Raw genomic sequence first — 25,202 nt, 5'->3', positions numbered from 1 at the left:
ACAGTTAGTATTACTCTCACTGACTTAGAATCCTAGAATCCGCAGGTTGAAAGTAGAGTAGCCATAGAGAATCATATACGTACACAGGGTTAAATCGTTGTTCCTAAGGGAGGGAGAGAGAGAGAGAGAGAGAGATTACTACAGCATTTCTGAAAAAAAAAGGAAATACAATACTCTGGTTATTTTTTTTCTTTCATTTTCCACACACACACACACAGAAAATGGTATGCTATCGACAAAATTCTACATACCTTTAAGGGAATAAAATTAGGTATGGTGGAAATCCATGTTTAATGAGGAAATGCTTTATTAACATAAAAAAGTGAGTCACAGAATTTTTCTTAATTTATCTTTGTAACTCAGAATTATATGCACCGGGCATATATAGACTCCTAAAAGGAAACGCTGATAGATGTTTCACATCCCGGTGTTCATTGTACATGAATCATTTAATATCATTTTTGCCTTCGGACCGAAATAGCCTGCACAATTTACCGAGAATTATAACCACTGGAGTTGTGACTGCACTCTTGTAATTCAATTTGTTATTCAATATATACTGTGCGCGTCACAGCGTCCTGTGAATGTGTTGATAACAATCTAGGGGTTTTCCCTTCCACGTTTCAGTAGAGGGTCCATAAATTATATTTCCGTCGATTTGATGTCCGCTTCCCTTTCTAGAATTGCATATGAAAGAATTTCCAAGAGTGGTGGTGCATTGACGCTCCTTATTTCATTCATTTCCAAGCATACTTTGCGCTGCAATATTTCACAGATGAAAAAGTTTCATTTCATTCCTTAGAGCGGACCACTAGGGGGTCCAGGGGAAGGCCTAAGTTGGGTCCGTGACACAATGACAAAAATTAATGCTTTTCCAAACCCCGAAAAAAATATATATACAATAAAGAATATACATCCCTGATTCTCTATCATCCTAGTGTCGGTGTTATCGATACTTATACTTAATTTGTGCTGGAATATGCATATATGAATTAAATTGATTATTTAGGCCAAAGGCCAAGCACTGGGACCTAAGAGGTCACTTAGCGCTAAAAAGGAAAATGAGAGTAAAAGGTTCGAAAGGTGTAACAGGAGGAAAACCTCAAAGCAGTTGCACTATGAATCAATTGTTAGGAGAGGGTAGAAAGTAAGATGGAAAAGAGAGGGAAAATTAAAGGAGGTACAGTAAAAGTAATGAATGGGGTGGCTGCTGTGGGCCGAAGGCACGCTGCAAAGAACCTTAAGTAATGCTTACAGTGCACCATATGTGGGTGCCCTGATTGGCTTGGGCCCTCGGCTGGGACTCACCATATCTGGGGTTATCCTTGGTATGGTCAAGTTTGAGCACCACTGCGATTAGACCAATGTCAAAGCATCTGGGTATTTCTCTTGTGTTCAAACATCTCCATCAACGGATATTCTCAACATTAATCAATTACACTTTAAACCTTTTCGTCTCAAAAGTGGTGACATATCAATTTACCTGATCTTTATTTGTTTCTTTGTTTATGAGATGTTTTTACGTTGCATGGAACCAGTGGTTATTCAGCAACGGGACCAACGGCTTTACTTGACTTCCGAACCTCCTCTATCAATTTACCTGATACATTTCAAAATGAGTCAAATGCATTAATCCCATTACAGACAAATAATGCATGGAAGGTAACATCCCCAAAGGCACAAATATTAACTGATATTCGAATTTCCCAGTTGGAGCTTCTAGGTTATCATCGGTCTATCGGGAGCCTTTAAAGATATTGCGACATTCTGTTAATCATTCATACGCATATCCCACAAAAATTCTAATTCAATAATCGTGTTTCCTGTGTCCTTATTTATCTCTCTCCCAGTTTTCTCTTGTCGAATTTATATTTTCATTTATGTTAACGAAAGACGAAGGTCAAATTGCATATTTATTTGATATTGTTTTATTTAGAAGATTTTTCTTATATTTACCCCAAACTAGGGTAACAATATGCAATTAGTGATAAGGGTATTAGAAAAACAGTGTAGTACGTAGTTGAGAAGTGACGACATCACAGCGACTTTAGAAAAATACATACGAAACTGGCAAAATTGGCCAACATGTTTCATGACATGTTTGTTTGTTTGTTTGTTTGTATTGTGTTTTTACGTTGCATGGAACCAGTGATTATTCAGCAACGGGACCAACGGCTTAACGTGACTTCCGAACCACGTCGAAAGTGAACTTCTATCACCAGAAATACACCACCTCTGACGCCTCAATGGAATGCCCGAGAATCGAACTCGCGGCCACGAAGGGGGGCAGGCCAAGACCATAGCGATCACGCAACTGAGGTGTTCATATGACGTGATTCCTAAATTTATAAAACGTGTTTCCTAAAAAAGAAAAGGAAAAAAAAAAGAGGAGTTAAATTCCGTCATACATAAGTTCCACTACTTAACAGAATGACAGGACGAAGAAAGAAATAGCGATACTAAAAACCATCTGCTTTCATGAATGAAATAATTACGCTAATTCGCCTTCGGAGGAAATATTTTCTGGACAGTTATGAATTTCTGACGAGAGGTTAGAAATTAAGAAAAATAAAAACTCCGGGTTTCCCTCCCACGAAAATCACGCTTGATTCTTTCTTTCCGTCGTATTTTTTCTCCGATATTCAAATGAAAATACTTCCTTCCGTCTCCCCCTACATTAGCGATCCTTGACTTTCTTTAAATCGCGTTTCTTTCGTTGTGTCCGAAATCAGACCCATTTAGGAAGAGAGAAATTCAAAGGCCGAATGATGTTGTTTGTTGTCTGTGATTTAGCTGGCCTTATGCCAGCACGGGTTCTTGCTCCTAAGCAGCCCGTAAAAGCCGAGTGACGGCATTTTCTGTTGCGCGGTGGTTTTGCTGTCACAAACATGGCTGCAAGGATATGGTTCGACCTCAAATCCTTCTCGGATAACAGTTTCGTCTGAAGCTTCAGACACCTTTCCCATACTTTTTTAGGCTTTTCCATGGGGCTTTCAACCCCCAAGAAGAACAACAACGGCAAAAACAATAACTATTACAACGAAATAGTTTGTTAGTAGGCTTACTCCACGAGTAAACGAAAAGGAAAAGGAAATCTACTGAATAAACACAGCACAGAAATCCCTTCCCTTCCTTTATGTACATCTTGGAGCAAAGGCCATTTCCATACATGAAGATCTTCCTCGGTATCTTCGCCGGTTAGTGTTACTGTTATGTTTGTAATCAAAACCTCATAAGAAAGTTTTTTTTTTTTTTTTTTGAGACCGAAGATTCGTGGCTCCATCCGGGATCGCAGAATTTTCTTTCTAGACTTCTCTTCCTCCCCACCCCGCCCCCCACCCCTTCCCAAAACCCCCGACACCCGCCCCCACCCCCTTTCTCTTTGTCATCTATTCACTTCCTCCCAGATTAAAATTAAAATGTTTTCGAATTTTCACAATAAAATCCAACTTTATTAATTTTTTTTTTTCAAATTTTCACAACAAAATGCAGATTTTTTTTTATTTCTATTTTATTTATTTTTTTTTTTTTTTTTTTTTTTTTTTTTTTTGTTTTTTTTTTTTTTTTTTTTTTTTTCCTTTTTGTAGCATCCGAAGGATGAGTAACGCAAGTCTTCCTTCTGAGTAACATAGAGCACTACAATAGGACACCGAGAATCAAATAGTTTTGAATCAGCTCCCTAAATATTCTAATTACAATCCCCACTACATCATTGTCAGCTAATATCTCCTTCCAAACTTTCATTAGTGGGGGATTAGCTACCTAAATATTCTAATTATAATAACCATTACATCATTGTCAGCTAATATCTCCTTCCAAACTCTAATTAGTGGGGGAAAAATATTTCTTTTCTTGCATACCTGTCTGTCTTACGAAATCCTCTTAACTCGAGCACACCTGGTCAACCCATTATATATATATATATATATATATATATATATATATGTATATATCTTTATATTAATATTAATATATATAATGTATATATTCTTTATGTATTATCATATATATATATTATATCATGTATATATATATGTATATATTTTATATGTTATATATGTATAAATTTCTTTATGTATCTATATATATACATATATATATATATATATATATATATATATATATATATATATATATATTATAATATGTATTATTTATTTATGTATACATACATCATACATATATATATATATATATATATATATATATATATATATATATATATATAAATATGGAACTTCAGCACCATAGCCCCAAATCAAAATTCTTCAGAATTAATATGGCTTTATCTGGATACAGCGGCTACGCCATTTATTTGTCTCTGAATCTTTTTTGTTTTTCTCTCCTTTAGTGAACCCTGAGATAAGGCCAACGAAAGTGCCCGGATATCATCCTAAAATACCATCCTAAAATATCGTATTATGCCGATTATGACGTGGGACTGCAGCAGCATCGGCGGCGAATGTGACATTAGGTGGAAACTTTTACCGAGGACAGCTGTCAAGTTAAAGCCTCTATTATCGGATGCTGATATAACACGACGTCATCAGTGTCCACTATTCGTTTCCCGAAAGGACGGAGATTGCCGCCTATACGTTTTCAGCGGCTTATTCGTTTGCTGGGGATATTTATCGGCAACTAGGCAATCACTTTTATTTAAAAGACGACTCGCGACACTAAAGCAGTCACGCGCTCTCACAGAGAAGACTCGCGAAGACGCGAGCGCCTCAAAATTCGTACGTCAGCTGTCAAAACTCGAGCGTTGCCAGATGTTCCTTTTCAAAAAGGGCCATGCATAGATGTAAATAACGGAACTTTACTATGCAAACTGTTCTGGGCTAAACTTGGTTGTTTTGTTATGTTTAAGTTTGTAACCCTTAATTAAGAGCTGGTAGTTTCAGTAGGCATAAATGTCCAAAAATTTCCAAAACTGTTAATCTTACTAAAAATAAATAAATTGATAAATAATTATAAGCGAGCATACCAATAGACCAAGCAAAAGAGACTCAATTTTCTCTTTAAGTGCAAAAGTGTTCATCTTCCTAGACACTAAAACCACATGTTATGGAGCTCTCTATCTCTCTCTCTCTCACTCTCTCTCTCTCTCTCTCTCTCTCTCTCTCTCTCTCTCTCTCTCTCTCTGTATACATATAGTCACGTGTGGAACAGAAATAAAGTTCTGACTCACATCGGTACTGAACCAAGGTCTTTCAATTGAAAGGCAAAGGGGCAAGTCATAAAAGAAGTTGTAACCCAAGTTAACTCTAAGACCTCTGTCTTTTCAAAACTTTAACTGAATGCATGGAAAGGAGTTCACTGGCTTTCTATTAATTTCAAAGACAAAGATAATGAGTCTAAATTAATCCTCTTGACTAAGAAACTGATTTTATAACCTCTGCAGCAATATAATTCACGAATTTGCTTTGAAAGAATTTAATTCTTGAAAAAAAATCGTAGCCTCAAATCCATTCGAACTACATTGAAAGGATATTTCCTTGATCATGAGACGAAAATACGATATGATAACCAGAGGAAAATTTGATTACTTTCTGGTAAATGATTACATATTTTGCAATGCAAGGAAACGTTTCCTTCTAACAAATATTTTCATCGCCACAAATCTATCTACTACTACGACAAGTAAGTAGTATTCTAGTCATTCATCCAATTTCCTCAGGCTTAAATTAAGAAGATACCATAGCATAGTTTCGTCGAGCACCAGGTTTGTCCTGCCATACATGGAACATCTGTGTCCATAGGATTAACCAAATAGCATAGATACATACATCACACATTGACATCTATATAACATGTATTAATATATATATATATATACATATCTATATATATATTATATATATATATATATTATATATTATTATATATATTATATACGTATACATAAATAACAAATTGACATATATATATATATATATATATATATATATATATCATATATATATATTATATATATATATATATATATATATATATATATATATATATATATATACGTATATACATATATGATAGGCAGAAATCCAAGCGCCTTTCGTCGTTACTATCATTTTCCTGTGGTATTCGCTTATTTATTGAAGACACGTGCATCTTCTGTGATCTTTTAAGCAAACACACACACGCATACACACACACACATATATATATATGTATATAAATATATCTATATATATATATATATATATATATTTATATATATAATATATATATATATATCTATATATATGGATATATATATGTGTGTTGTGTTTGTTTTTGTGTGTATATAGATATATATATATATATGTATATATAAGGTGTGTGTGTGGTAATATATATATATATATATATATATATATATGTGGGTGTGTGTGTGTGTGGATATATATATATATATATATATATATAATATATTATATATATATTATATATGTATATATCTTATTCCCAACACCTGAAGGAGGAGGATCTATTTGCATCTGTCCCTCAGCGGTGATGTCAGACGAATAACCCCGAGACAAAGCATCTGTTAGGATTAGCTTCGATGGGATTAATCTGCCAAATCCCGCCCCGTCTTGATCCATCTAATTCCTGACGTAATTCCTTATGCTAATGCAGAACCATTTCCAATTTCTATTCTGATATTTACACTTCAATCAGGGAGCGTGATGAATATGTCTCTCTCTCTCTCTCTCTCTCTCTCTCTCTCTCTCTCTCTCCTTCGCTCCTCTCTCTCGGCTCTCGCTCTCTCTCCCCTCTTCTCCATCTCCTCTCTTCACTCTCTCTCCTCTCTCCCCTCTGCCTCATCCTCCCTCTCTTCCCCGTCTCTCGTCTCTCTCTCTCTCTCTCTCTCTCTCTCTCCTTCCTCTCTATTACGATATTTACACTTCTATCATGAGGCTTGTGACTCTCTCTCTCTCTCTCTCTCTCTCTCTCTCTCTCTCTCTCTCTCTCTCAATTACCCCTTTCTACCTTGATATTTACACACATCTATCAAAAGGCGTGGTGAATATGGATCTCTCTCTCTCTCTTCTCTCTCTCTCTCTCTCTCTCTCTCTCTCTCTCTCTCTCATTTACCTCTTTCTACCTTGATATTTACAGGCTTCTATCAGATGGCTTGGTGAATACAGTTTTCTCTCTCTCTCTCTCTCTCTCTCTCTCTCTCTCTCTCTCTCTCTCTCTCTCTCTCTCTTCTAATGTAACTATTGTGATATACTGCAAAAATTCACACTTTACCTTTCAGCTTTTAGAATGGGGACTACTAGAATTTAAAAAAAAAAAAAAAAGCAAAAATTTCACTTCTCAAATGAATAAAAACTAAGAAGAATAACAACATCGAATACAAACGAATTCCTGACATAACTTAAATTTCGTTAACAATCCTCCAACAATAAATCTACATCAAGTCAAAATGAAAAGTTAAAACACTAGATAAAAAAATTTAAACAAAAAGAAGAAGATTGTGATTAAGTCCTTGAAATAATGACACATTAATAACAATTCCTACATCTTTGGAGGGAGATAGTGTAGTCAGATTTGTAAAATTTATTAAACTTTTAACGAATCTTAAGACAATGCATATCTTGCGAGAATAGCTCTTGTTAAGTACAAATACGGGAATGTGATACGTTGATAAATAAGTTATCAACAACAAATAATTAACAACATAGATACCCTGGGAGTGCGGTATAAGCAAAATTTGATTGTAAGTTAATAAATCACTTAAAAGTAGGCAGGTAAAAAACGCATGACTGAAAATTTGAATAATCAAAATTTTAAGCTACATTATGACCCAGAAAAGTGAAAATGAATATCAGTGAATAAAACCGGCTTTTTGGAGGTCATATACAAACATCGTTTTCTCACAATGTTAATATTTCGCCAAAACGAGAAAGGTCCAAACATCATTATGGGAGAATGAATACCTTCCATAGTCTGAACTAACCAACAATAACCTTTTGGAAGCTATATTACGGAAGACTTATTGCAGCCGTTTCCGGGAATCTACAATGGGTGACTCAATTACTTGTTCTAATGAGGAAGCCTATTAGAGAGAGAGAGAGAGAGAGAGAGAGAGAGAGAGAGAGAAATTGGCATCGATAAGAAAAGGCAAAGAATAAGCAGAGAGAAGGATAAGGATATGTTTTTTCATGGTTCGTAATTCCAATAATCTTTTTTTAAGAGAAATTCGGAATTTGCAACCAAAAACTGACAACCAGTTTTCAAAAATAGACGACTGATGTCAACCCAAAGCTTGAATCATCCAAATGAGGAAAGTCACTTATGAAAGGTCGATAAAAATGTATTTTTTAGCAATACATTTCACCCTGAAAACCATGAGAACGCTCATCGATAAGCTTGCACGAACCCGGCCTCTCAAAAACTTAATAAATTCTCGACTATTGAGACTCGAGTAGGGAACAAGAAACAAGTCATAGTCTTGATGCTTTTAGTCGTCACTAAGATAAAAGGGCACAACTCCTACTTAATAGATAAAGAAATGATTAGTGAAATGGAGTGAACGTGGTAATTCCAGAAAATAGTGGCTCCTGTTAAACAAAATGTTCCAAGTAAAGAATATTAGATATATATATATATATATATATATATATATATATATATATATATATATATATATATATATATATATATATACATATATTTATATATATATATATATAATATATATATATATTCGTATATATTTATATAAAATATATACATATATATTACTGGTAATCTTCTTAGTGACGAAGATATGGTAATTCAGTTGTATTCCTTAATAAACGCTCGAAAAAGAGGTCCATTGGAGGACGAAACTTTTGGGCATTTTCTGAAATAAACCATTTTCATTTTCCTATGTGGAATACAACTGAAGAGATTAAATAGATATAGTATATATATCCCACTTATATACATATATATATATATATAATATATATATATATATATATATATATATTGTTACGAAGTGCCAAGTATCTGGTTACTACACTTACCATTCATTTAATGTTACCTCACAAAAGCCAGACACCTGAACCCTCATAACACGTTTAAACGACTGAATACTCTAAAGGCAACAGTGATCCCTTAACACTTACCAGTATTGCAGAAAATCAGACTAAGTTCATCAAAACAGGTGTGAGGTAATCTTGTAAGTAATTAAATTAATCAAAGGGCATCACTCCATCAACAACTTTAAAACTCTAAGTATTTCCCTGATTTCAGAAGTCTAAGTACTTCCCTGGTTCTAACTCACTTCAAATAAATTGAAGGAAAGGAAATCAATTACCACTCTATGTTTCTACCTATCATCAATATAATCAAAATCATATATACTGGTATAAAAATAAACACTTATAAAAATTTTAAATATAAAAATTTATTAAATTCAAAATTTATAAGTGAAATTCACAATATCAGGGAAAATTACTATTACTCGAAAACAAAGTAAAGTTTAATTAATTCTTGAATCAAATTAAGTAAAATTAAATCAAAATTAATTTATCACAAAATTCAAGAAAATTAATTCAATTGAAATTCAAAAGTGTTAGGCAATAATTGAAAATTTGAAATTAATTCACAAGTGTTAAACAACAACACAACTTGAAAAGAATTCTAAGTAAATGCAAATTAATTCACAAGTGTTAAATTTAATCAAATGTGCAATGATTGAGCAATGAAAATAACTAAGTCAATTAAATTGTGAATGCAAATGAAAATATAAAATAAAAAGACACACCTCAATAAGAAAATGAAATAGTGTACAAACAATGGAACAAACACAAAACACAAAAAAATACGCAATGTGTAAAAGTGTAAATCTTTTTCACTCAAAACACTGTAACCAACAGTTTTTACCAAACCTTCATAACCATCTGTTATTAGTTAACCACAGTTCCTATCAATTATTAGTTAACCACACTCCCTATCCATTATTAGTTAAACACAATTCCTCTCCATTATTAGTTATTACCTAACCGTTATTAGTTATTAGTTGCAACTAATAAAAATATAACACACTTTACCTTTTTGGTATACCAACTTCTTTCTTTCTCTTTTGCTGCAGCTTGTATATCACACTTTCACAAAAACCAGGCACCGTTACAAAATAATGTTTGTTCAGATTCCACAAAAGAAACTAAATAACACTAAATAAACTCTAAGAAATATCAAATACGAAATTCTAAGTTACGAATGACCAATTTACGTTACGTTAATATAATCTCAATGATGTCGAGTGAGAGAGAGAGAGAGAGAGAGAGAGAGAGAGAGAGCAAGAGAGAGAGAGATCTGACTGCCTCGAGGTCCTAAGATAGAATGGAATTTTCTTCCTTTACGGAAATTCGACAGGGCAGATGACCCAAAACGTTCTTGTCACAAATGCTTCCAGTAGCTTGGAAATCTGACGCAATCTTCATAAAGAAATGTGTAACATGCCCGTGGTTTTGATCAAAGATATACGCGTACGAGTACAGTCTGTTAAAAAAAAGAAAGACGTACTCTACTCGATCGAAACGGAGGCTGAGCGACAATTAAGATTGACATGTTTTGATAACAACACAAGACTCAATTCTCTCGCTATCACATGCATTGACAGATTTAGGAAAGCAAACGGATCTCGCAGACCCTCTAATCTTACAGTGTTGATATAAAAGTTAAACATTCGTAGTTTCAAAAAGACAAAGTAAATTTCTCTCTTTTTACATTCTATGTTAATATATATATATATTATTTACAACACGTAATGCAAAATCTGAACACACATTTTAAAACATCCTATTCTAAGCTATCTAGGAATCTGAAAAAATGTTGCACAATCTACATGACATTTCAAAGAGGGGAAACATGCATTTTGAAAGTAGCAATATATAATAATATATATATATGTATGTATGTATATGTAATTGTATTGATATCAGAAAACTACTACTATTCCCTAGACCAGTAAGTAGTTTCGATAATAACTGTTCATAGCACAAAGTTAATACTTTCCATCCATTATAACAGCACCATCTTGCTTCTGGCCTGCACAGGAAATGACAGACTAAATGTATTACACAATAGAACGTTTGAAGGGGAAGTTCATACGCTAATTCTCATTCCAAATGGCAATTATGCATGAATTCTGGAATATGATTTGAAATTATTTGAACACTGTGCAGATACTTTAAAGTTTAGTTCCTTTTAATTTTTACGTGTGTATGTGTGTGTGTGTGTGTGTGTGATGCTACAGACAAACCCTTGAAACTATGGCTCATCTGGATTTGGTTGTTGACAGATGGGACGAAAATCTCTGATTGCCCCAAAGGGTCTGAACAAAGGTTATCCCGAGAACAGAAGGGCGGGAATTCGAGGAACCAATTCGCTGGATTTATGTCCAAAGTGAATCTAACATTCTCATTCTACCCTGCTCTCTCTCTCTCTCTCTCTCTCTCTCTCTCTATTTTAATAATACTGCGGTTTAAAAAAGTCCCTGTTAAAATGAAATATAATCTTTGCCTATATCATGTCTTGGCAAGTATATTTTTGCCCTAAATTCATTACTTGGTTAAGGAAAAGTTTATATATATATATATATATATATATATATATATATTTATATATATATATATATATATATATATATATATATATATATATATATATATACATATATATATTATATATATACATATATATATATATATATATATATATATATATATATATATATATATATATATATATATATATATATATATATATATATATATATATATATACTATATACATATATATATATATATATATATATATATATATATATATATATATATTATCAAAAGGGTATTAAAATCGACAAGTAGTTCGTCGTCTCACAGACTTTGACAGCTAGACACGAGAGCTTGAACATCCGTTGATTAGCCGGATGGTTTAAGGTGCTATCATTGAACGTCGTTACTTTCTTGTGTCTGGTGGTTCAAGCCTGTGAGGCTACGAGCTACTTATCAATTATAATTCCCCTCCCCTATGTGTATATATATATAATATAACAGATATAATATAATATATACGTATATGATATATAGAAATATCTTAGCCTCAAACAGGCTTTCCATGGATTGCATTCCACGACTGACTAAATATCGGAGGTGCCTTTATACAAAAATTAATAATTGTTGTTACTCTTCGTAAGGAAGGAGTTAATCGTGAACTACAACATTAGTACTATGTGTTGGAAATTCAAGACATTCGCACGAATTGATGATGATTGTGTTCTTATTTATACAGATTTCTGGCATTATGCCAAGCACTGGGGCAACTAAGGCCATTCAGCGCTGAAGCGGAAATTGACAGTAAAAGGTTTGAAAGGTGTAACAGGAGGAAAACCTCAAAGCAGTTACACTATGTAACAATTGTTAGGAGAGGGTGGATAGTAAGTTGGAAGAAAGAGAATATGCAAGGAGGCACAGTAAAAGGAATGAAAGTAGTAGCAGCTAGGGGCCGCAGGGAAGCTGCAAAGAACCTTAAGTAATGCCTACATTGCACCGAATGAGATGCACTGACCCCCTACGGAGAAATTGATGAAGATTGTTTTGAGACTGTCTCTGGGGATGTAGATGGTATCACCTCAAAAACTAATCTAAGTAAAAAAAAAATAAATAAAAAATAAAAAAGGTCACCGAAAGAAAAGTGACAGGAAAAAAAAATAAAAGTCACTATGATCTACCATACATAGTGATCCCTATGGGTTTTAATCCGGTATGTATCCGCCTTTGCAGCGTTTTTAGTAAGAACCCGTTGGAGATTTCATTACAATCATTAACAAGCAACTGTAATTATCATTATGATAATGACCCCCAAGAATTATTGTGAATTTGCTCCCCTGTGACTTCATTACCGCAACCATGAATAAATAAATTTTTTTTTTTCCCTAGCCAAAATTGTCAAATTTTTTTTCTTGTCACTTTATTACCGGTCACCTCAAAAACATCCTAAGAAAAGCTTATCTAGAGTGGAAGAGGAAAGCTTAGCTTTCATGATGGGTGCCACAAGACACTCTCTTTAAAGCCTATATTTTTGTGTGTGTGTGTGTGTGTGCGCGCGCGCGCACGAGAGAGAGAGAGAGAGAGAGAGAGAGAGAGAGAGAGAGAGAGAGAGGCTCATCTTTTAAAATGTATGTGATAAAAAACTTGCGAACATTAACGAAAAGCTCTCTCTCTCTCCGCTTTGAAAAGGCATAAAAGTATCATAGAAACTGGGTTAGAGTGACATCCCAAGGGAAGAAAACTCAGCTTAAATTTAATTAACCGAATTTTTTAACCTTGTAATTTTTCTGATGCTAACCTCATCCACGATCAAATGACTGTATTTACTGCTGTCCATAACTGATAAGACCACAAAGAATCAGATGACCTAGTTTTATTTTCATAATTTTTAATATTTGAACTATCAATCTGTTAAGGACTGATTTGTGATCCTTGCGTTCCTGGGTAGATCTAGGTCACGTGATCTAGGTAATATCTCCGCGTCGGGTATTTCTTTGGAAATTGATTTCCTATAGTATTTGGGTAGCATAAGACTTTACCGTTATTTTAGGGGGAGACTAACCCACAGTGCACAGGGGCTAGTACTAAACACAGCGACGTACATGTGACGCCCCAATCACTAGTGGTTGGCGTATTCGCGGGACCGTTCCTTGCACTCCGTGAGCAGTTATTGCCTAGAATTACCCATTCTTGTCTGTTGTCTCCATTTATGTTCTGGTTTTTTCTAACCCTGAGTAATATACATCCAATTTTCTTAATTTAATTTTTCCTGTTCATTCAGCTTCAAAGCCTGTCCACACGATCGGGCCTGATCCGCTTCTGACGTCACATCGAACAAAGTTCGTCGAGCAAAGCTTGGCCGTGTGGACGGGGCCTAAACCGTCAAATTGCCCGATGGGTCTTGTAGCAAAATCACCATGGTGGTGCCCGATGGCTTGAGCTTCGACCCTGGCAGACGTACGTTAACCGTATACATTTCTTTTACCGAGCCATTCTTTGCACCATATTCTCTTCTTTTTCATCACACACAAAACAATTATGCTACACACTTCTTTGCGGTAGGCACCACTACGGCATCGTCGGGCACGCCCCTCTCCATCGCCTCACCCGTGTGGTCAACATTCACTGGTAAGCCCGCCAGAATTTGCCTGTCAACCCCGGAGCACGCAAATCAGGCCTGCTCGTGTGGGCAGGCATTTAGTCATCTCAATCATACTGTTACTCACAACCTAGTAAAATTGTAGATTATTTGCAAACTCCAGCACCTACCCTCGTGCTTTTGTACAATAAAAGAGAATTCAGTAATGTACTTCTGCTAAAGAGATTGAAGTAACGTGACCAAATAGTTTGAAATTAGAGTGAAATAACTGTTCAACCACTCCAGGATTCCATCAATTAGCCCGTGTTAACAAAACCCAATTCACTGTATCAAACCGTATGTCTAGTTTGCCTTATTAAAAAATTTGTGATATACCCAAGGAATATGAATAATTGTTCCAAGATGTGTAGGTTGGGGCCAAGGAAGATGAGGTTGCCATCCATAGACGTGGCACTCTTGGTTACGTTAGTGAAGATTAGTTAACTTCCTGTATTTAGTTTTTCATTTTCCATTACATTTAATCATGAATTCGTCCTCGGCCTTCATGCAGTTTACAATTTACCTGGACAAAGCAGTTGTATGGAGTTTCGTTGCATGGAACCAGTCGTTATTCAGCAACGGGACCAACGGTTTTACGTGACTTCCGAACCACGTCTAGAGTGAACTTTCATTACCAGAAATACATCTCTCATGCTTCAATGGACAAAGCAGTTGCTTTTCAAGACAGCGGCAAAAGATTGCTCCATTGGTCAACCATCAATAGCTCTGATAATCATCTTTAACCAGACATTTAATATAAGCTAGGGCGAGTCGGTTTGGTATGAAGTATTCATACATGCCTAACAATCTTTTTGGTTCCTTTATCCATTAACATTAAATGGGGTCACTTCTAGGATTTATCACAAATTTTCCACCTTTAGCAGTCTAGTATCAATTATATTTCCCAAGATTTAAAACCTCCTTCTTATGTTACAGCCCTTAAGTTTCAAACAATTTACTTAGATTTCACACATTGTCTTGTGTTAACACCACTTGCTCCTCTAAATTAAATTACTCAATAGTAGTCAGTTTATAAAGGGTGGGGGTGAGGGCGATGCCGATATTAAATTTTTTTTTACAGATGCTCTAATTACCACAGTAGTGGTCTAAATGCAGTACCATGTCAGACTTCTGGGGAAACGGACATTTTCAGTTTCAATAAATATCAAAGAGCAACTTCTGGACCCTAATATTTTCTTTAAGATACGTTTTCAGCTGGTAAATGGCTTGAATAATTATTTTTGGTATACATACAAAAAAACATTCAATTTAGTATTTCATAAAAACCGCCCTTAAGCTCTTAGGAACAATTACTATTAAACACCATTTGACGGGAAAAATGGTTTATTGCCTGTGATCATCTTTCAAAACAGCTTTCTCGGTGGACTTTTCTTTATTTACAATAACTCATTCGCCTTCATTTACATATTGAACTCAAAACAAATTGTGTTGCACTATCTGTACAGCTACTAAAACCAAATTTGTATTAACTAATAAAAACAAAATAGGTTTACATAAAAGGCTTTCTCTCGTGTTTATCCTTTACAGCGACACCAATGAAAAATTTTAATTCAAACTAAATTTAAATTACAAACTCAGTAAGGATTAATCTAATCTAAAATAACAGCTTGCTTCCTTTCGTGAATTTCGATAAATATTGTGCTATACCATAAATTTCAAATACATTATTAGTTAACAAGCGTCTTGCATATATAAAAACTAGAACTTAAATACTTCCAATACCAATTAATGGCACATACCATTTGACTTTAAAAGCTAATGAATTTCACGACTCTTACAAATTAAAAAACCTGGGATTTGAGATTTGAAAGCTTTTCTAACTGGTCCAAATTAATAGCTTAAAATAGTATCTTAAAATAGTATCTTAAAAAGTTTGTTAGAATTCAATGTAAGAAAATTAACTAGTTTACAGAGGCTGATGGTGTATCATACTATTACTTTTGAACCATCTAGACATTACAACATTCGACAAGCGGAGGACAGTGTCAATGGCAGGCTCCATTCTCATCTAGGTTTTAAAAAAATATAGCGACATAAAAGCAATCAACACTAGAGCTGTTTACAAACAGTCGCCTTTTCCGTTGCATCAAGTAACTGTTCGGAGAAACTTCCTGAAAAACACAAATCTGCGGCAGAAATACTCTTGCAAATAGAAAAACCTAAAGATTCTAAATGAAGTCTCTAGATTAAGTCTGTAAATAAGGTTTATTTAAGATGAAATTAAAGATGAAATTAAGCCCTCGCAATAGATCAAAGTTCCTCCAATACAGAATTAAACCAAGGGACCAGCAGTGCCCTAAACTGATAGCAAGTGAAGTGACCTTGAGAACGATAGTTAAAATTTTCAAAACTGTCAAGAGTAAATGAGTAAACTTATACAAGGTTTATTTAAACTCAAGTCATAGCATAGTCTTAGTTTCTAGAATTAATTTGTTAGATAACTGTCATTAATGTCTACCTCATTATTGGTAGGCTGTTTCTATTCATTGTATCAAACCATAGGCCTGTCTTTTGTATCAAGTAAAAATATAGGCCTGCTCTTTGTAGTTAACGTTATCACTAATTTATCACTAATGTATAAGATTCAAACTGAAACCAATTTTTAACTATGAACAAATGAATTAAGTACAAATCATTAAAAGTCGTATCTAAACCAAATTTAACATACTTTTTAAAACAAAGAATTACCAACCTAAATTCATTTAACACACATTTTAACACACATTTTAACACACACACACATTTTAACACACACACATTTTAACACACACACACATTTTAACACACACACACATTTTTAACACACACACACACATTTTAACACACACACACACATACATTTTAACACACACACACACATACATTTGCTTTAAAACACACCACACCACACCATTTTAACCATTTTAAACCAACACACACACATACATTTAACACACACGCACATACATTTGACACACCCACTACATCATTACAGTTGGAACACACACACACACAGACATCTGTAAAAACACACAGACATTGTTAACAACACACACCACACATACATTTTAACAACACACACACACACATACATTTTAACACACACACACATACATTTTAACACAACCACACACATACATTTTAACACACACACACACATACATTTTAACACACACACACACATTTTAACACACACACACACATTTTAACTATGAACAAAATCTAAATTAAGTTTTCAAAACACCATTAAGATTCAAAACTCCACCAATAAAAGTTGAACTTAGAAAATTTTTAAAACAAAAAATAACCAAGCTAAATTTAACAAAAATATCAAGTTAACGTCCATTTAAGTTATAGTATTCAAACGCCAGACGTGAATGTTGAGCCGAAGTTACCACTGAAAATTTAAGTTAAGATTTTAAAATTTAAAACAAATTAAAAATGAATAAGTTAATACTTATTCCCCGACATTGAAATTTGGTATTCATTCCCCGACATTGAAATTTGGTATTCATTCCCCGACATTGAAATTTGGTATTCATTCCCCGACAATGAAATTTGGTATTCATTCCCCCGACAATGAAATTTGGTATTCATTCCCCGACATGAAATTGGTATTCATTCCCCGACAATGAAATTTGGTATTCATTCCCCGACAATGAAATTTGGTATTCATTCCCCGACAATGAAATTTGGTATTCATTCCCCGACAATGAAATTTGGTATTCATTCCCCGACAATGAAATTTGGTATTCATTCCCCGACAATGAAAATTTGGTATTCTTCCCCGACAAGAAATTTGGCCCCTTCATTCCCCGAATGAAAATTTGGTATTCATTCCCCGACAATGAAATTTGGTTATTCCACCCCGACAATGAAATTTGGTATTCATTCCCCGACAATGAAATTTGGTATTTATTCCCCGACATTGAAATTTGGTATTTATTCCCCGACATTGAAATTTGGTATTTATTCCCCGACATTGAAATTTGGTATTTATTTCCCCGAAACATTGGAATTTGTACTGAATCTTATTTAATCCCTACCCAATTGCAATTAGTAAATTTGAATTCCCCCCTACATTGAATTTAGTATTTAATCCCCTACATTGAAATTTAGTATTTAATCCCCTACATTGAAATTTAGTATTTAATCCCCTACATTGAAATTTAGTATTTAATCCCCTACATTAACCTATCTAGAATCTCATTGGCAAACATAACCAATATTGTATAAAAAGTAATTAAAACTTCAAAAACTCCTATAAAAAATAAACTTCTTAAATGTGAAAAAGAAAAACTTACGACCGTTAACCACTAAAATTACCCAACCTCCCATGCACCTGTCCATAGGTCGTAAGACCTATGGAACAGGGCATGGGAGGGGCCTCCACCCCTACAGGGGCACCGCCCCCGCAGGGGTGGAGGTAAAAAAAAATTCACTTTGCTTGCACACTATATTACACACCTTACCTAGTTTTCTTGAAGCCTAATTTGTTCAAGTTAAAAAATACATTTTTCAGAGCTTTTGACGTTTTGACTTGAGCCACGAAGAGGTCGAGTGTCACGAAAATCTGAAAATAATAAGTTCTCTTTAGAACAGCGAGTGGATTTACTTAGAGATTTCTACTGCAACCAATCATGTCTTTGCACCCATTTATATAAATTCGTAATTTCAAAATAAAATGCATGCAAATATGACTTTAAAGGGCTGAACATTAACCTATTTAGATTGAGATCCGATCCTTAAAAAGAATGAAAATAAAAAATTATCAATGGCTTACAAGAGTTATACGATCTCTGAGCGTAAAAAATAGAACCATAGTACTATGATTACTTAAGCTATACAAAATATCGATTAAAAATATTAAAAACTAAAATAAATTTTAAGTTAACTTTTCCACAAAAAGAACTATGAAACATTCAAAAAGTTTTATACAAGACTGTACATAAAGGTTAAAAACCAAGCAAAAATGAGTATAAAACACGATGCACCTTACCTTCAAAACTACGAATTAAATAATTTTAATTAATTAACTACCAAGAGAAACCTGTTAAAAACTACATTACATTTAAGTAATTTTCATTAAATAGAGAAACTCGTGCAAATCCTAGTTATATTTAAAAAACTGAACAAAAACTAAGCGAAACTTAGACTTCGTAAAGGTTAAGGGACAAACCAGATTTACGGCCACAGAATGAACTCCTCAAATGGTAAAAACAAGTCTCAACCACACCCGACCACAGTTGCCCTATCTTTAACGCACTCCCACAAACAAATATCGCTGCTACCCAAGACCGTACACTGATAAAATGAAGGTACTACTTAACTGGCAGTCTGGAATGCGGACTCACCAGAGAGACGCCTTTTACTGTGAACGCCACGACCAAGGACCATGGAGTGACCTTCGTGTAACTCGGATACGCGCGAGCGAGAACTGCGTACTTGATTTTGGCCAGAAGTGGAAAACTTTGAAACATCTGACGATGCTTCACCGCTAACTGCTTGCTTTGGCGTTTTATGACGTTATTATATGATAGGACTGGCTTGTAAGCGTTGCAGCATTTAACGTTCAATGATTGATTTACCGAACGAGAGAATAAAGATACTTAGGTGTGTGAAATAGATTGGCTCGATGTCAAAAGAAACGTAGATATTTTACATTTTGCACAATTTGTGCAATATACATGAACAAGTGACGGTTGTATATATGTGTATATATATATATATATATATATTATAGGTATATATATATAATATATATAACAATGTGAAGATTTATCTTATTGTAATACTCTTGGAACATTCTTCTAAAACTGTTTTATATTTTTACAGTATACGCTTACTGAAACTGTTTTCAAGGCAATGCAAGCAGGATACTAGAGTGGTCCAGAACTATTGATTGTGGTTTTTACCACACACTAGTATTAGAATCGAGGTGAGGAAGGAGTCTGGAATTCAATTTTACATACCTTAACGCTATACGTCATCCTTTATTTGATGGTCCAAATATGTAGTTATTTGACGTTCCAATAAAGTTTTAAATTATTCATATGTATAATCTGTTCTTTTCCATCTGCCCACCCGCCTGTGGTGTTTGCATATGGTAACACTGTGTCCCGGGCTTTAAATAATTACATTCAGCTTACATTCAACAATAATAATATCTCATTTCGAATATTAACGGTGTAATTCTCATACAGTAAATTATTAAAACACTTTTCAGTTGCAAATGTATGCCCAGATATCCTTTTATTTACCTAAAACTTACACATAGCGAACTTACCTAAAGCCCGGGACGCAGTGTTACCATACGCAAACACCACAGGCGGGTGGACAGATGGAAAAAAATCTGAATATAGTTAGCTATGTGTACGTTTTAGGAAAGTAAAAGGATATTTGGGTGTATATTTGCAACTGAAAAGTGTTTTAATAATTTACTGTATGCGATTTACACTGTTAATATTCGAAATAGGATATTGTTATTATTGTTGAATGTAAGCTGCCTTTTCGGGGTGGCGAATGGAACAACCAGACGCAAATTCCATTAAACAGATGCTAAACCAAGTTACGTTATATCGTATCCGGCCAAAACGCACTTTATAAAAATTAAAAGTATATACTGATATACTTACGTGTAATGAAGTAACACGTAGCTTAGTTGTAGAATAGGTATGGTCCAATGAAGTTGACATCTTGCAGTAGCGAAAAGCGAGAGAAGCAATTTTCCCGCAACTGCGTTTAGCTGTTCCATTTGCCACCCCGAAAAGGAAGCTTTCGTCGAAAGTATAATTACTATGGTCAAAAGTAATTAACTATGATTCAGAATTGGGTACCTATAAAGTTTAAGCAGTTATTAAATCCCAGTTGGTAATAATTTGAGTTTCGAAAGTTTATATTTTTAATACTGATCGTTTTAATTAATGGTTTTAATACTGAAAATCTATTTTTACCACGTTATTTGTAATATCTTGAATGTGGTGACTACTAAAACGATTCCGATTCTTAGAAATGTTTCTATGAGACGAATCTAGGTGAAAGGAGCTATCTATAAAGAAAATAGCTAAAGAGTGGCTGTCGTAATTTCAATGTTTTATTTAACCGAAAATTCGATGGTATAAATGAAACCTAAAGGGAGAAATAAAATCTGGCTTAGTACGAGGTTACGTATTCATTATTGAATAGTTTTAGTAATGGTAGTGTACCTGTTTAAATACTGAATTGGCAACAAGCGGTTTTACCCCACTCAAAAAAATCCATGAACAAGCAGCACTAACATAATGAGGTATGTGCATATGGTAAAAGCAAAAATGCATTAAAAAATTTGATTTAAGTGGGCATAATGTGTTTAAAGAACAAAAGGGTGGTTTAATTTACATGAGGTAAAAAGTTGAAGGTAAGAAAGTCCTCGCAAAATCTGTTTAACTAAAATAACTTTAACGTTGGTCTGAATATGATCAGAAGTAAAATCTTCATACAACTCGCTCCATCGGCCTAGGACTGCGCTGTCCTGGTTACGTTGAAAGATAAATCAGGATTTAGTTATCTCCCATTTCCATAAATCCTAAACTTCAAATTTATGACGGAAGAACTGGGAACTCTGGAAAATAGCTTTCTGGTTTAAATGCGTAAGTGGATTCTCTACGTAATACCTTACCCAGTATTAGACATTAACTTTAAAAGTTGCCTTTAATATATGCAATATAAATACTTGAGGTTGTAAAGTCACTCATTTAAGTTCATGGATGTCCGGGTGTTTGAGAGAGATTTCCATTTCACCCCTTTCTGGACGACAGGTGTCTGGGAGTGCTGTAGAAAGTTCGGTGTGTGAGTGTGTGTGCGTGCCCGTCTTACGTCACCATACAGATCAGTTGTCCAGAAAGGGGTTGGATGGAATTAAGCTTAATTCCCGGAGACATCCGTGAACTTATATGAGTGACTATACACCGCTATAACTAGTAAAGTCTGTAACTGCCCTTCAAAGACATTTCTATCTATCTACTTCCCTGCCGAGCAGAGTAATTTTCTGTTAGTAACTTAACTTAATTTTCTATTAGTAACTTTCAGAAAATAAATTAACGTGTTTACCGTCAATCTTTATCAAAATTGTGTCAGTGACTGTTCAAGGAAATATCCAGAAAACTACTACTGGCAATTCTCACAAAAACAAGACACACTCACTTATATTTTCAAAATACAGTTCTAGCTTTCTGAAAAAGAGGTTCCGTTTCCCATGAAGCATTGATGAAAAGTAAAAACAGATGAGAGACGAGAAGAGAGAGAGATAGAGAGAGAGAGAGAGAGAGAGAGAGAGAGAGAGAGAGAGTGGTTACCAAAAATTAATAGAATTTGTCAGGGGTCAGGTTTCTTTTGGTCAAGCTTCTTTAGCTTACGGCCAATAACTGCATCCAAATGAAACAATATGTGAGGGAGTTTGTTTAATACATAAATTATTGTATCAAATTCAGTGGAAAGACGCAGTCGAGGAGAAGGTAGTGTAGGCGAAAAAAGACCTTATTCAGATTTTATTTCTTTATCTCTTACGTGTTTAGATAAGACTTGGGTTGATCTGTTAGGCATTCATATTAGTTTTTTTTCTTATAGTCATTTTTAAACGACAAGGTATTCCCGGAAAAAAGCGTAATGCATTTTGCATTATGCATTTTATTGGAACGCTAAATGCACCCAAATAACATTTTTTACGTGATTAGAGAAACTTGGGTTGATCTGTTGGGTTTTCATATTCGTTTTTCCACAGCCTCATTTTCAAGCTCTAAGGTTTTCCCGAAAAAAAAACGTAATAGAATCTTAACATTATGCATCTTATTGGAACGCTAAATGCCCCAAATAAAGAAGAAAATCCTGTTGATACAAAGCCGTAAATAAACATTCCCTCTCACAAGTAGAGGAACCCCATTAAGGAAGATAAGACTTAGTGGCTCCATAATGAGGTGGAAATGAAGATATACTGCAGCTGCCTCTTTCAGATATAAATGCGGTAAATGAAAGCAACTCTACCAGCAAAGCCTCTCCTTTGTTACTGAATCTTTCGCCCAAACGAGAAAGTAGGTATCGGAACTGACCTGCCCCAACGTTTACGTTAGTACGTCTAATGACGCAATTATCCTTTTGGTTTGAGAGAGAGAGAGAGAGAGAGAGAGAGAGAGAGAGAGAGAGAGAGAGAGAATTTGTTTCATCTCTATGAATTTGTCCCCATAGGTGGGTTTAAGTGCCGTCAGTGGACCTCATGCGGTGCACTGTAGGTTATTTGCAGCGTGCCTTCGGCCCCTAACACTTGATTCATAGTGCAGCTGCTATGAGGTTTTCTTCTTGTTACACCTCTCAAACCTTTTACTGTCAATTTTAATTTCAGCACTGAATGACCTCATAAATCCCAGCGCTTGGCCTTTGGCCTAAATTCTATATTCAACTCATATTAAACTCAAAATAGTTTGATTCTCAATTAACTGTCCTACTTCCTCGTGCATTCTCAATCTCGGCAATTAATCTGTAGCCAGAATGTTATCATAATCTTGAGAAACTGAGAAAACAAAACTACAATAGCTGGTTCACTTAGGATAGATTCTTGGGTGAGCCCTATATCTACGAGACGTTTGTTTGGCGGCCGCTGATTGGCTGGGAGCTGCCTACCTCCTGGTACCAGCCAATCAGCGCCCGCCAAACAAACGTCTCGAAAGCATAGGGCTCATCCAAGAATCTACCTTAAGTGAACCAGCTATAATGAGTTGCATAAAAGCTAATATACTACGGAAAACGGCGACCCCTATCGCGAACCAGACGAAAGGTTCGAAATATGAGAATTTCTTATGACATTTTGCAGTTTCTTCTTCAAATAAAACTGTGTGGGCAAAATACCTGTGAAGTGCTCATCCCTCAAGTCTTCACTTTTTTGTTAATGAAAAAGTCGGTCCAAAATCATGGTACAAACATTACGTTGAAAAATAATATGGGGAAAATATTGCCGTTTTACTATAGTAGATTCACATCAACCGTGCATCTGATGTCTAGGCCAGTCTCTTACGACGTTCCTGATTGGCTGTTGATAAGCCAATCACAGGGCTGGAAACTTTCAGTCTCTCTCGAGAGTTCACATAGGCATGATGTATGATCCACATCACCTGAGGGATACTTTTGAAAGACTCATCCCTCAGGAGAGGTGGAACATAGATCCTAGCCATGTGAACCCTCGAGAGAGCGCGTCGTAAGGGACTGGCCTAGACATCAGATACACGGTTGATGTGAATCTACTATAGTATGATTGACGCATTATCTTTAGTTCTGATGGGATAGGTACAATATTCTCAATACACATTACTTTTTCAAAGTACAACGAATTGTATTTATGTTTGTCTTCAGAAGGAACTAAAAGTAATCTTGATTTCTTTTATACTAATATTTCCCGTTTTCTTTTACAGGCGAGTGTGAGCAAATTGCCGCAGGAAGGATTTACGTACTAAGAGGAGTAAGTTATGATGATTATTTTCTCTCTCTCTCTCTCTGTAGTAAACGGACTGAGAGCTCCCATATACACTTCAGGAAATAGAAGCTTCCCTTGGTTATTCGGTCTCAGCAACCCTTGTCTTTATGCTGTATAATCTTACTATAATGGGCGTAATGTCTGTCCGTCCATCATTCAATCACGGCCAAACGGCTGGCCCGATGGGAGGTAGGATGATACCCCATTATAAACCATTTTAGGGGTCCCCACTATAATCCTGCCAAGCTTCATGCCCATCGGACCACAGCCGTTTGGCAGTGATTGAATGACAGACGGGCGGACAGACATAAGACCCATTAAGCATAGTTTATTATCCTTGTCGTTATGGACATCCAAACATGTTATCATTAGCAGTAATGGCAGCAGCAATAGCGGGGCTTCTGAACGATTATTATAATCACACGTACGAAAATGAGTAAATATCACGTGAAATTGAAGACAGGTAAACTGATCACTCCTTTATCGTCTTTCACTCTAACAGTCAATAGATTAAGATTTCAGTAACAATAATAGTCTG

The 25,202-nt window shown here is 34.9% G+C and overlaps 1 long non-coding RNA gene across 2 annotated transcripts; it reads right to left on the bottom strand.

Moving 5' to 3' along the window:
- Positions 1 to 15,492: 15,492 nt before the first annotated feature.
- LOC135225490 (uncharacterized) lies at positions 15,493 to 19,484 on the bottom strand. 2 transcript variants are annotated; one of them, XR_010316996.1, is made up of 3 exons: positions 19,346 to 19,484; positions 18,639 to 18,739; positions 15,493 to 16,313 (listed from the first exon to the last, which is right to left on the bottom strand). It is a non-coding gene; the product is annotated as an uncharacterized LOC135225490 (long non-coding RNA). The 2 variants fall into 2 exon arrangements; XR_010316997.1 differs by having other exon boundaries at positions 15,493 to 16,298.
- Positions 19,485 to 25,202: the final 5,718 nt, after the last annotated feature.

The sequence above is a fragment of the Macrobrachium nipponense genome, chromosome 13 (genome assembly GCF_015104395.2).
Source record: "Macrobrachium nipponense isolate FS-2020 chromosome 13, ASM1510439v2, whole genome shotgun sequence".
Lineage (NCBI taxonomy): Eukaryota > Metazoa > Arthropoda > Malacostraca > Decapoda > Palaemonidae > Macrobrachium > Macrobrachium nipponense.
Note: the sequence above shows the minus strand (reverse complement) of the source record. Positions and strands in the feature narration are given on the sequence as shown.